A 12,920-nucleotide genomic window follows, 5' to 3' on the forward strand; every position below is an offset into this window, starting at 1 on the left:
ACATGTACAACACCTCTGAATCCTTATTGATGAATAAGACACATGTACAACTTCAGGGTGTCTTTATAGATAAATAAGACACATGTGCAACATTTGCTTATGTGCCTCATTCAGCAACCTAGTGGCCTTGAGGTCTGCTAAACACCTGCAAACACACCTGGAACATTAGAGAATTTCATGCAGGTGCTGGTGAACCCAAGAGAGTTGTGTTGAAAGGCTCAATCATATTACACAGTGTATTTTACCTGTGAGTAGAAGACAACGCAAGTGTCAGGGGCCCAAGACTGTTCAGCTGCCTCCCACCATACATACAGGGGATTGCAAATACACCCCTGGCTGTTTTTAAGACCCGTGGCTGTCTTCAAGACTCCTGGTTGTCTTCAAGACCTGTGGCTGTCTTCAAGACTCCTGGTTGTCTTCAAGACCCCTGGTTGTCTTCAAGCCAGGGGTCTTGAAGACAGCCAGGGGTCTTGAAGACAGCCAGGGGTCTTGAAGACAGCTAGGGGTCTTGAAGACAGTCAGGGGTCTTGAAGACAGTCAGGGGTCTTGAAGACAGCCAGGGGTCTATTGGTAATTCCCCTTATGTATGCTGGGAGGCAGTTGAACAGTCTTGGGCCTTGGACACTTATTGCGTTGTCTGTCAGTGTACTCGTGGCGCCCCTGCTTTTTATCATGGGAATGTTGCATCTCCTGCCGAGTCTTTTGCTGTCATAGGGAGTGATTTTCGTGCGCAGGTTTGGTACCAATCCCTCCAGGACCTTCCAAGTGTATCTTATCATGTATCTCTCTCTCCTGCATTCCAGGGAATACAGATCAAGGACCTGCAGTCATTGTTAACCCTTTCATTCTCGGTCCTGTAATATTATGGCTTGCAAGCCAGTGTCAGCCCCGTAATAGTACACTAAAATTCTGGTTTCTTCCTGTCTTGTGAGAGATAACTGGTAGGCCTACATATGAAAAAATGGGTCTGAGTGGTCAGTGTGTGCAGTAAAAAAAAATCCTGCTGCACGCAGTGCATAATGAGAGAAAAACTTCACTGTGTTTTTCATTTCAAACAGCGAATTTACGATGTATTTTCGTTTGGTATTTATGGTTGAATTCTCGTTTTCTTGGTCTCATTTGATAGAATGGAAGATATATTACAGAATTAGAGAAGATTTTAAATAATTTACAGAGTAAAAGTACCTTGAAATTGAGCTCAAAGTAGCAGAAACGTTCTATTTTTGCTGATGTTCAAGAGTAAAGAAATCACATCACGCATCCAGTACACATCAACTGGTGGGTCTAATATACTTTCACAAATGCATTGGTATTATTTATACCATTTTTACAATAATGCAATAATCTGCATAACAGTTAATCTTCTATTTTTTGTGTGAATAAAAATTCAGAATGGAAAGTAAGTGTAATATAAGAGAGACCTGGAGATGTGACTCATGAACAGAGAAAATGTTATTTTAGTGCTAAGAATGTTTGTACAGTGAACCCCCACTTTAATATCAGCTCCCAATGCGACCAATTATATAAGTGTGTTTATGTAAGTGCGTTTTTGTATATGTATGTTTGGGGGTCTGAAATGGACTAATCTAAATCACAATATTCCTTACAGGAACAAATTCGGTCAGTACTGGCACCTGAACATACTTCTGGAATGAAATAATATCGTAAACTGGGGGTCCACTGTACTTGAATTCTGTATGAAATTGGCTGAATTACCAATTTCTTATCACTTTATTTGGTAGTTGAAGTTGGTAAATGGGCAGTTTCTTGTACTCAATAGGTAGAACAAACATAGTTTAGTGATATATTTATGAGTTTGGTTGATTGGAACAATGAGATAGGCCAAAAATAGGGCTCAAAGTGGAGCTAAATTGCTGATGCGTAAATATCGCCGAGAACGCTAACCTTGCAAGAGCGTAATTCCATAAGTTTTCCATAAAATTTCATATTTTTGGTGTCATCACCATTGGAAAAAGATTCTCCACCATTTATAAGAAAAAATAATTTTTTAAAATCTTCAACACTGAGAGAAATATTTCAGTAATTTTTTATTAAACTTAAAAACTATAAGTCACAGTAAATTTCTATTCATACCAGTAACTTTGAGATAATCCAATACAGTGGACCCCCGCATAACGATTACCTCCGAATGCGACCAATTATGTAAGTGTATTTATGTAAGTGCGTTTGTACGTGTATGTTTGGGGGTCTGAAATGGACTAATCTACTTCACAATATTCCTTATGGGAATAAATTCGGTCAGTACTGGCACCTGAACATACTTCTGGAGTGAAAAAATATCGTTAACCGGGGGTCCACTGTATAACAATTTTTATGATAATCTGAAATGAAGTGGTTAAGATGTTTCAAAATTTGTGATGTGTCGAGGAACAACCCCATTAACCCTTAAACAGTCCAAACAGATCGACGTTCAATTTTTTTTACATACTTTCAGATGTTGAAAAAACTTATATATACGTTTGGTCACAGACCGGGCCACGGGGGCGTTGACCCCCGGAACTCTCTCCAGGTAATTTAAGGGTTAAGAAAGACGACAATGGTTACCCAGATGTCATTGCTGGCTATCAAGTGGCCCAATAACAGTTCAAGCTTCAGGGGGCCCCAGAAATGTAATTCAGCCACTGCCTGTGGTTATCTTCAAGAGGGAGCTGGACAGGCACCAGCCAGGTTGTGGTTCATATGTTGGTTTGCATGTTGCCAGCAGTAACAGCCTGTTCATCAAACCCTGATCCAATATGAGGCCTGGTCATAGACCAGGTCACAGGGGCATTGACCCCTGAAACAACCTTCTGGTATGGTTACAACACTAGAAGTGTTGTAACAACGAGGGCAGGAGAGAGTGCACTGGCAGTGTTGTAACAATGAGGGTAGGAGAGAGTGCACTGGCAGTGTTGTAACAATGAGGGCAGGAGAGAGTGCACTGGCAGTGTTGTAACAATGAGGGTAGGAGAGAGTGCACTGGCAGTGTTGTAACAATGAGGGTAGGAGAGAGTGCACTGGCAGTGTTGTAACAATGAGGGTAGGAGAGAGTGCACTGGCAGTGTTGTAACAACGAGGGCAGGAGAGAGTGCACTGGCAGTGTTGTCACAACAAGGGCAGGAGAGAGTGCACTGGCAGTGTTGTAACAATGAGGGTAGGAGAGAGTGCACTGGCAGTGTTGTAACAATGAGGGCAGGAGAGAGTGCACTGGCAGTGTTGTAACAATGAGGGTAGGAGAGAGTGCACTGGCAGTGTTGTAACAATGAGGGTAGGAGAGAGTGCACTGGCAGTGTTGTAACAATGAGTGCAGGAGAGAGTGCACTGACAGTGTTGTAACAATGAGGGCAGGAGAGAGTGCACTGGCAGTGTTGTAACAAGGGCAGGAGAGAGTGCGCCAGGAGTGTTGTCAGAACGAGGGCAGGAGATAGTGCACTGGCAGTGCTGTAACAACAAGGGCAGGAGAGAGTGCACTGGCAGTGTTGTAACAATGAGGGCAGGAGAGAGTGCACTGGCAGTGTTGTAACAATGACGGCAGGAGAGAGTGCACTGGCAGTGTTGTAACAATGAGGGCAGGAGAGAGTGCACTGGGAGTGTTGTAACAAGGGCAGGAGAGAGTGGACTGGGAGTGTTGTAACAAGGGCAGGAGAGAGTGCACCAGGAGTGTTGTCAGACCGAGGGCAGGAGAGAGTGCACTGGCAGTGTTGTAACAATGAGGGCAGGAGAGAGTGCACTGGGAGTGTTGCCACAACGAGGGCAGGAGAGAGTGCACTGGCAGTGTTGTCAAAACGAGGGCTGGAGACAGTGCACCAGGAGTGTTGTAACAATGAGGGCAGGAGAGAGTGCACTGGCAGTGTTGTCACAACAAGGGCAGGAGAGAGTGCACTGGCAGTGTTGTCACAACAAAGGCAGGAGAGAGCGCACTGGCAGTGTTGTCACAACAAGGGCAGGAGAGAGTGCACTGGCAGTGTTGTCACAACAAAGGCAGGAGAGAGTGCACTGGCAGTGTTGTCACAACAAGGGCAGGAGAGAGAGCACTGGCAGTGTTGTCACAACAAGGGCAGGAGAGAGTGCACTGGCAGTGTTGTCACAACAAGGGCAGGAGAGAGTGCACTGGCAGTGTTGTCACAACAAGGGCAGGAGAGAGAGCACTGGCAGTGTTGTCACAACAAAGGCAGGAGAGAGTGCACTGGCAGTGTTGTCACAACAAGGGCAGGAGAGAGAGCACTGGCAGTGTTGTCACAACAAAGGCAGGAGAGAGTGCACTGGCAGTGTTGTCACAACAAAGGCAGGAGAGAGAGCACTGGCAGTGTTGTCACAACAAAGGCAGGAGAGAGTGCACTGGCAGTGTTGTCACAACAAAGGCAGGAGAGAGAGCACTGGCAGTGTTGTCACAACAAGGGCAGGAGAGAGAGCACTGGCAGTGTTGTCACAACAAGGGCAGGAGAGAGAGCACTGGCAGTGTTGTCACAACAAGGGCAGGAGAGAGTGCACTGGCAGTGTTGTCACAACAAGGGCAGGAGAGAGAGCACTGGCAGTGTTGTCACAACAAGGGCAGGAGAGAGAGCACTGGCAGTGTTGTCACAACAAGGGCAGGAGAGAGTGCACTGGCAGTGTTGTCACAACAAAGGCAGGAGAGAGTGCACTGGCAGTGTTGTCACAACAAGGGCAGGAGAGAGAGCACTGGCAGTGTTGTCACAACAAGGGCAGGAGAGAGAGCACTGGCAGTGTTGTCACAACAAAGGCAGGAGAGAGTGCACTGGCAGTGTTGTCACAACAAAGGCAGGAGAGAGTGCACTGGCAGTGTTGTCACAACAAGGGCAGGAGAGAGTGCACTGGCAGTGTTGTCACAACAAGGGCAGGAGAGAGAGCACTGGCAGTGTTGTCACAACAAGGGCAGGAGAGAGTGCACTGGCAGTGTTGTCACAACAAGGGCAGGAGAGAGTGCACTGGCAGTGTTGTCACAACAAGGGCAGGAGAGAGAGCACTGGCAGTGTTGTCACAACGAGGGCAGGAGAGAGTGCACTGGCAGTGTTGTCACAACAAAGGCAGGAGAGAGTGCACTGGCAGTGTTGTCACAACAAGGGCAGGAGAGAGAGCACTGGCAGTGTTGTCACAACAAGGGCAGGAGAGAGTGCACTGGCAGTGTTGTCACAACAAGGGCAGGAGAGAGTGCACTGGCAGTGTTGTCACAACAAGGGCAGGAGAGAGTACACTGGCAGTGTTGTCACAACAAGGGCAGGAGAGAGTGCACTGGCAGTGTTGTCACAACAAGGGCAGGAGAGAGAGCACTGGCAGTGTTGTCACAACAAGGGCAGGAGAGAGTGCACTGGCAGTGTTGTCACAACAAGGGCAGGAGAGAGAGCACTGGCAGTGTTGTCACAACAAGGGCAGGAGAGAGTGCACTGGCAGTGTTGTCACAACAAGGGCAGGAGAGAGTGCACTGGCAGTGTTGTCACAACAAGGGCAGGAGAGAGTACACTGGCAGTGTTGTCACAACAAGGGCAGGAGAGAGAGCACTGGCAGTGTTGTCACAACAAGGGCAGGAGAGAGTGCACTGGCAGTGTTGTCACAACAAGGGCAGGAGAGAGTGCACTGGCAGTGTTGTCACAACAAGGGCAGGAGAGAGTGCACTGGCAGTGTTGTCACAACAAGGGCAGGAGAGAGTGCACTGGCAGTGTTGTCACAACAAGGGCAGGAGAGAGTGCACTGGCAGTGTTGTCACAACAAGGGCAGGAGAGAGTACACTGGCAGTGTTGTCACAACAAGGGCAGGAGAGAGAGCACTGGCAGTGTTGTCACAACAAGGGCAGGAGAGAGTGCACTGGCAGTGTTGTCACAACAAGGGCAGGAGAGAGAGCACTGGCAGTGTTGTCACAACAAGGGCAGGAGAGAGAGCACTGGCAGTGTTGTCACAACAAGGGCAGGAGAGAGAGCACTGGCAGTGTTGTCACAACAAGGGCAGGAGAGAGAGCACTGGCAGTGTTGTCACAACAAGGGCAGGAGAGAGAGCACTGGCAGTGTTGTCACAACAAGGGCAGGAGAGAGAGCACTGGCAGTGTTGTCACAACAAGGGCAGGAGAGAGTGCACTGGCAGTGTTGTCACAACAAGGACAGGAGAGAGTACACTGGCAGTGTTGTCACAACAAGGACAGGAGAGAGTACACTGGCAGTGTTGTTACAACAAGGGCAGGAGAGAGTGCACTGGCAGTGTTGTCACAACAAAGTCAGGAGAGAGTGCACTGGCAGTGTTGTCACAACAAGGGCAGGAGAGAGAGCACTGGCAGTGTTGTCACAACAAAGGCAGGAGAGAGTGCACTGGCAGTGTTGTCACAACAAAGTCAGGAGAGAGTGCACTGGCAGTGTTGTCACAACAAGGGCAGGAGAGAGAGCACTGGCAGTGTTGTCACAACAAGGACAGGAGAGAGTACACTGGCAGTGTTGTCACAACAAGGACAGGAGAGAGTGCACTGGCAGTGTTGTCACAACAAGGGCAGGAGAGAGAGCACTGGCAGTGTTGTCACAACAAGGACAGGAGAGAGTACACTGGCAGTGTTGTCACAACAAGGACAGGAGAGAGTGCACTGGCAGTGTTGTCACAACAAGGGCAGGAGAGAGTGCACTGGCAGTGTTGTCACAACAAAGGCAGGAGAGAGTGCACTGGCAGTGTTGTCACAACAAGGGCAGGAGAGAGAGCACTGGCAGTGTTGTCACAACAAGGACAGGAGAGAGTACACTGGCAGTGTTGTCACAACAAGGACAGGAGAGAGTGCACTGGCAGTGTTGTCACAACAAGGGCAGGAGAGAGAGCACTGGCAGTGTTGTCACAACAAGGACAGGAGAGAGTACACTGGCAGTGTTGTCACAACAAGGACAGGAGAGAGAGCACTGGCAGTGTTGTCACAACAAGGGCAGGAGAGAGTGCACTGGCAGTGTTGTCACAACAAAGGCAGGAGAGAGTGCACTGGCAGTGTTGTCACAACAAGGGCAGGAGAGAGTGCACTGGCAGTGTTGTCACAACAAAGGCAGGAGAGAGTGCACTGGCAGTGTTGTTAACCACCTGTTGTAAGTCTGAGTTCATTGCTTGGAAAGAACGGGAGACTTATGTACTTGGAAGAAGATCTCTGTACTTATATGCTTTGAAAAAAGGCCTATGTGCTTGGATATGAGGCCTGTGTACTTGGATAGAAGACCTGTGTACTTGGATTGAAGGCCTGTGTACTTGGATAGAAGGCCTGTGTACTTGGATAGAAGGCCTGTGTACTTGGATAGAAGGCCTGTGTGCTTGGATAGAAGGCCTGTGTACTTGGATAGAAGACCTGTGTGCTTGGATAGAAGGCCTGTGTACTTGGATAGAAGACCTGTGTGCTTGGATAGAAGGCCTGTGTACTTGGATAGAAGACCTGTGTACTTGGATAGAAGGCCTGTGTACTTGGATAGAAGGCCTGTGTACTTGGATAGAAGACCTGTGTACTTGGATAGAAGACCTGTGTACTTGGATAGAAGGCCTGTGTACTTGGATAGAAGGCCTGTGTACTTGGATAGAAGGCCTGTGTACTTGGATAGAAGACCTGTGTACTTGGGTAGAAGGCCTGTGTACTTGGATAGAAGGCCTGTGTACTTGGATAGAAGGCCTGTGTACTTGGATAGAAGACCTGTGTACTTGGATAGAAGACCTGTGTACTTGGATAGAATGCCTGTGTACTTGGATAGAAGACCTGTGTACTTGGATAGAAGGCCTGTGTACTTGGATAGAAGGCCTGTGTACTTGGATAGAAGGCCTGTGTACTTGGATAGAAGGCCTGTGTACTTGGATAGAAGACCTGTGTACTTGGGTAGAAGGCCTGTGTACTTGGATAGAAGGCCTGTGTACTTGGATAGAAGACCTGTGTACTTGGATAGAAGGCCTGTGTACTTGGATAGAAGACCTGTGTACTTGGATAGAAGGCCTGTGTACTTGGATAGAAGGCCTGTGTACTTGGATAGAAGGCCTGTGTACTTGGATAGAAGGCCTGTGTACTTGGATAGAAGGCCTGTGTACTTGGATAGAAGGCCTGTGTACTTGGATAGAAGACCTGTGTACTTGGATAGAAGACCTGTGTACTTGGATAGAAGACCTGTGTACTTGGATAGAAGACCTGTGTACTTGGATAGAAGGCCTGTGTACTTGGATAGAAGGCCTGTATACTTGGATAGAAGACGTGTGTACTTGGATAGAAGACCTGTGTACTTGGATAGAAGACCTGTGTACTTGGATAGAAGACCTGTGTACATGGATAGAAGACCTGTGTACTTGGATAGAAGGCCTGTGTACATGGATAGAAGGCCTGTGTACTTGGATAGAAGACCTGTGTACTTCGATAGAAGGCCTGTGTAATTGGATAGAAGGCCTGTGTACTTGGATAGAAGACCTGTGTACTTCGATAGAAGGCCTGTGTACTTGGATAGAATGCCTGTGTACTTGGATAGAAGGCCTGTGTACTTCGATAGAAGACCTGTGTACTTCGATAGAAGGCCTGTGTACTTGAATAGAAGACCTGTGTACTTGGATAGAAGGCCTGTGTACTTCGATAGAAGGCCTGTGTACTTGGATAGAAGACCTGTGTAATTGGATAGAAGGCCTGTGTACTTGGATAGAAGGCCTGTGTACTTGGATAGAAGGCCTGTGTACTTGGATAGAAGACCTGTGTACTTGGATAGAAGACCTGTGTACTTGGATAGAAGGCCTGTGTACTTCGATAGAAGGCCTGTGTACTTGGATAGAAGACCTGTGTAATTGGATAGAAGGCCTGTGTACTTGGATAGAAGGCCTGTGTACTTGGATAGAAGGCCTGTGTACTTGGATAGAAGACATGTGTACTTGGATAGAAGGCCTGTGTACTTGGATAGAAGGCCTGTGTACTTGGATAGAAGGCCTGTGTACTTGGATAGAAGGCCTGTGTACTTGGATAGAAGGCCTGTGTACTTGGATAGAAGGCCTGTGTACATGGATAGAAGACCTGTGTACTTGGATAGAAGGCCTGTGTTGAGAATTAGGCCTTACCTGCTGTGTTCATTATAAATATGTATAATGAACACTTAGCTGATAAATGACAGCAAATCGTCTACACAGCCGTCCCTGCAGACGAGGTCTAGATGCTGTCGAAACCATCACAACAGTGGGCTGTCAAGAGATACAATTCGTAAGTATATTACCCCTAGGGGGTGTTATGTCAGCATATTTCATTCGATCATGGCTGACGAATACTTACTTGTTTGGACTCAAAAGTCCACACCTTACTGCCGATTATAGGTTGATTACAAACTCCTTGTGACTCAAGAATTGCGCAATCCCCCGATCTACAAGAAATTCGTAACATACCTTGCTCTTTGTAACGTGAGCTATGGTGTTCTCAACACCTTCGACAGATATCGGTGACTTGATAGAAGCTGAAGTGTCCTTGGATGTCCACGTCTTCCATTGTCTAGGAAACGCACACTGGTACACTATGTTCAACAAGATTAGTTTTTATTGTTCACAATGTATCACAAGAGAAGCTGATCACACTTCTCTAAGTGTTTATTGTGTTGTGTGAGACACTTTATTCACACTAACGCACAGATCAGTGTCCTTTGCTGGTTATCCTGGCGTCAGTGTCTCGTAGTAGAGTCAAAGTTAGTCTGCCCAGACGCTACAGGGCTGATACCCCCCTCCTGGAGAAAATTTCTCCACACTGGGGGGCGGCGGAGGTTCGCTGCAGGTGAACTATTCATCACTTAACATTAATTTAATTTTCTCACTCGCCACCACTGCTGCTTGTCTTTTCTGAACAGCTTTAGTCTGTGTGGTTTCTGGAGAATCACTAATTTTGTTTTCAACACTGTGTAATTCTAACGGCACTAGTTTATTTATTGTCCGCTTATTCACTACACCTTTGCTCAAAACATCAACTGTCCTGATGATTCCATTTGCATCAGGATATATGGTCACAATTTTTCCAAGTGGCCATTCAGACCTCGGACCATCATTGTCGATAATCACTATGTCACCAGGTCTTAAGGACTTATGATTTTCAGGAACACCAGCTCCATAGAAGTGTTCTCTCAATGAGGTGAGATAGTCTTCTCGCCAAATTTTCTCCCAACGTTCAATCACTTTATTAAGGTGTTTGAATTTACATCTGAGTTGCTCAGGTTCGAAATAAGTAGGATCCTCTATGATTTCTTTATCATTCATGGGAGGAACAGGTTCGAGCCTTCTGCCATGGAGTAAATGAGATGGACTTAACACTTCTAAATTGTCCAGATCATCGGTAACATAAGTTAGAGGTCTGTTGTTGACTCTATTTTCTATTTCAGTCACAACTGTACGGAATTCTTCTAAGTCTATTCTCTGACGATGAAGAGTCTTCCTTAAACAACTTTTTACAATGCCGATCATTCTTTCATAAAATCCGCCGTGCCATGGAGATTTAGGAGGAATGTATCTCCAACGACATCTGCGTTGATTCAGCATCTGTTGTACTTCTAGCTGATCAAAGATCTTGCTTATATAAGCAGCACCAGCAACAAAGTTCGTTTCATTATCTGAAATCATCAGTCTGGGACATGCCCTTCTGGCTGCAAACCTTCTGAATAATTTGATAAAGGTTTCAGCAGACATGTCAGTGGCTACTTCTAGATGTACTGCTCTAGTTGTAGCACAAGTGAACAAACAGATGTACACCTTGATGGGAACTTTGTCAACTGTTTTGGTTAAAATTATTGGTCCAGTGTAATCTACACCTGTCACCTCAAATGGAGTGATATGACAAACTCTTTCAGAGGGATATGGAGGTGGACCTGGATACTGACATACTCGCATATCGTAGTGACGACAAGTAATACAGTCCTTTATTTGTTTTTTCACACTTTGTCGACCTTGAGGTATCCAGTAGGATTGTCGTATATGACAAAGTGTGTCAGCTACCCCACCATGTAACACGTTACTGTGGGCGTTTTGCACAATCAGTTTTGTTAGCCAATGATTCTTGGGGATCAATATTGGATGTATGGCTTCTTTAGGTAGTGAAGAATTATGAATTCTTCCTCGACATCTCATAATCTTTTCTGAGTCGAGATAAAGTCCTAAAGAATTAATCATGACAGGTTTCTTTGGGGATTTATCTTGTGTTTCTAGAAATTTATATTCTGTAGAGAAAACGTCTTTCTGTATTAGTTTCACCCAGTATTTAATGGGTTCAAGACATTCATAATCAGGTTTTATTCCTTTAATGAATTTAAAGACAAGAGCTGTAACTCTTAAGAGTTTACCCAAAGATGAGTAATTAGATCCATCAATGACTATTTCTGGTGTGTCTGCAGTATTTACACAACTTACTTCTGCTGTGTTCAAGCAGACTGTTTCTTCTGGCATAATGTGAGCTTTTTGCTGAGGCCAGTTATTTTCATCAGAGAGCCAGTTCGGTCCGTGGAGCCATAATTTATTATCCACAAATTTCTTGAGTGGGACACCACGTGACAACATGTCAGCTGGATTCTCTTGGGTAGAGACGTGGAGAAAGAGATAATCTCTCTGCATCTCTTTTATTTCTGCTACTCTGTTCTGTACATAGACCAACTTACTCTTATTATTTCTTAACCACTGGAGAACTGCTTCATTATCACACCAGATCACGGTTTTCTCAATAGTGAGATGATCAAGTACTTTGTTGAGATAGACAGCTAGTTTTGTACCTACATAGAGTGCTGTCAGTTCCAATTGTGGTACTGTTCTGACCTTCAAGGGTGCTACCCTGGCCTTTGAAGTAATTAGTGTACTTCCTTCAGCATTACTCATGTAAGCTACAGCGCCATAACCTCTGGTTGACGCATCACAGAACACATGTAATGTGTACTTGTTTCCCTCTTGACCTATTTGTCTGGGAAATTTAATTTGATGAAGTTGTTTAAACTCCTTGGATATTTCATCCCATGCTTGACTCATTTCTAGAGGCAAGTTCTCATCCCATCCAATTTTGAGTTTCCATGCATCTTGCATAAGCATTTTACCCTTTATGGTAATTGGTGAGACGAGTCCTAGAGGATCAAAACATTGTGATACCTCTGACAGTAAACTACGTTTAGTGAGTGTACTGCATGGTTTATTGTTTATCCCTTTGAGACTCAAAGTATCTTCCTGTGTGTTCCAATTAAGTCCCAGCATATTGTTGCAATCAGGAATTTCAGTTTCAGGGAAATCTTCTTTGATAAGTTCCCTTAATTGCTTTGAATTTGTATTCCACATCCTTAGAGGCATATTTGCTTCTTTCATCTCCTTGTTAGCTTCTCTGTATAAGGATTTCAAATCCTCCTCTTTATTCACAGTACCTTGAAGATTGTCCACATAGAAACTTTTCTTTAAGACTTCTTTGAAGGGACTTTCAGATTTCTTCAAATGTGTATTTAGAGTAGCTTCTAGTAAGAATGGAGAGGATGTTGCACCAAATAATACTGATTTGAAACGATAAGTTTTCACAGGACTTTGAGGATCATGTGGATTTTCAGGCCACAAGAATCGAGTATAATCTCTATCTATTTCTTGTAGTCCTACTCTTAAGAAAGCTTTGGAAATATCAGCCGTGTAGGCATATGGGTTTGTGCGAAATTTCATAAGCACGTCTCCAAGCTTCTCAGTTAGTGAGGGTCCGGTCATCAGACAGTCATTAAGACTTGCTATATCTTTATTTGCACGTGCGCTGCAATTATATACAACACGTAGTGGAGTGGTTTCAGAATCTTTTCTGACTCCATGGTGCGGGAGATAATGAGCGTTTGTCTTCAACTTATCTTCGACTATTTCCTCAATGAATTTATTGTCCAACTGTTCTTGTATGATATTATCATAGACAGTCAGTAGCTCTGGATTCTTCCTGAGCTCATGTATTTGTGCTTTCATCTGTCCGA

General features: G+C 45.3%; 1 protein-coding gene across 1 annotated transcript in view; it reads left to right on the top strand.

Annotated features, from left to right (window-relative positions):
• The window catches only part of LOC128691029 (major facilitator superfamily domain-containing protein 6), a 159,143-nt gene that overhangs the window by 125,562 nt on the left and 20,661 nt on the right, over window positions 1-12,920 (top strand). The window lies entirely within an intron of this gene.

The sequence above is a fragment of the Cherax quadricarinatus genome, unplaced genomic scaffold (assembly GCF_038502225.1).
Source record: "Cherax quadricarinatus isolate ZL_2023a unplaced genomic scaffold, ASM3850222v1 Contig216, whole genome shotgun sequence".
NCBI lineage: Eukaryota > Metazoa > Arthropoda > Malacostraca > Decapoda > Parastacidae > Cherax > Cherax quadricarinatus.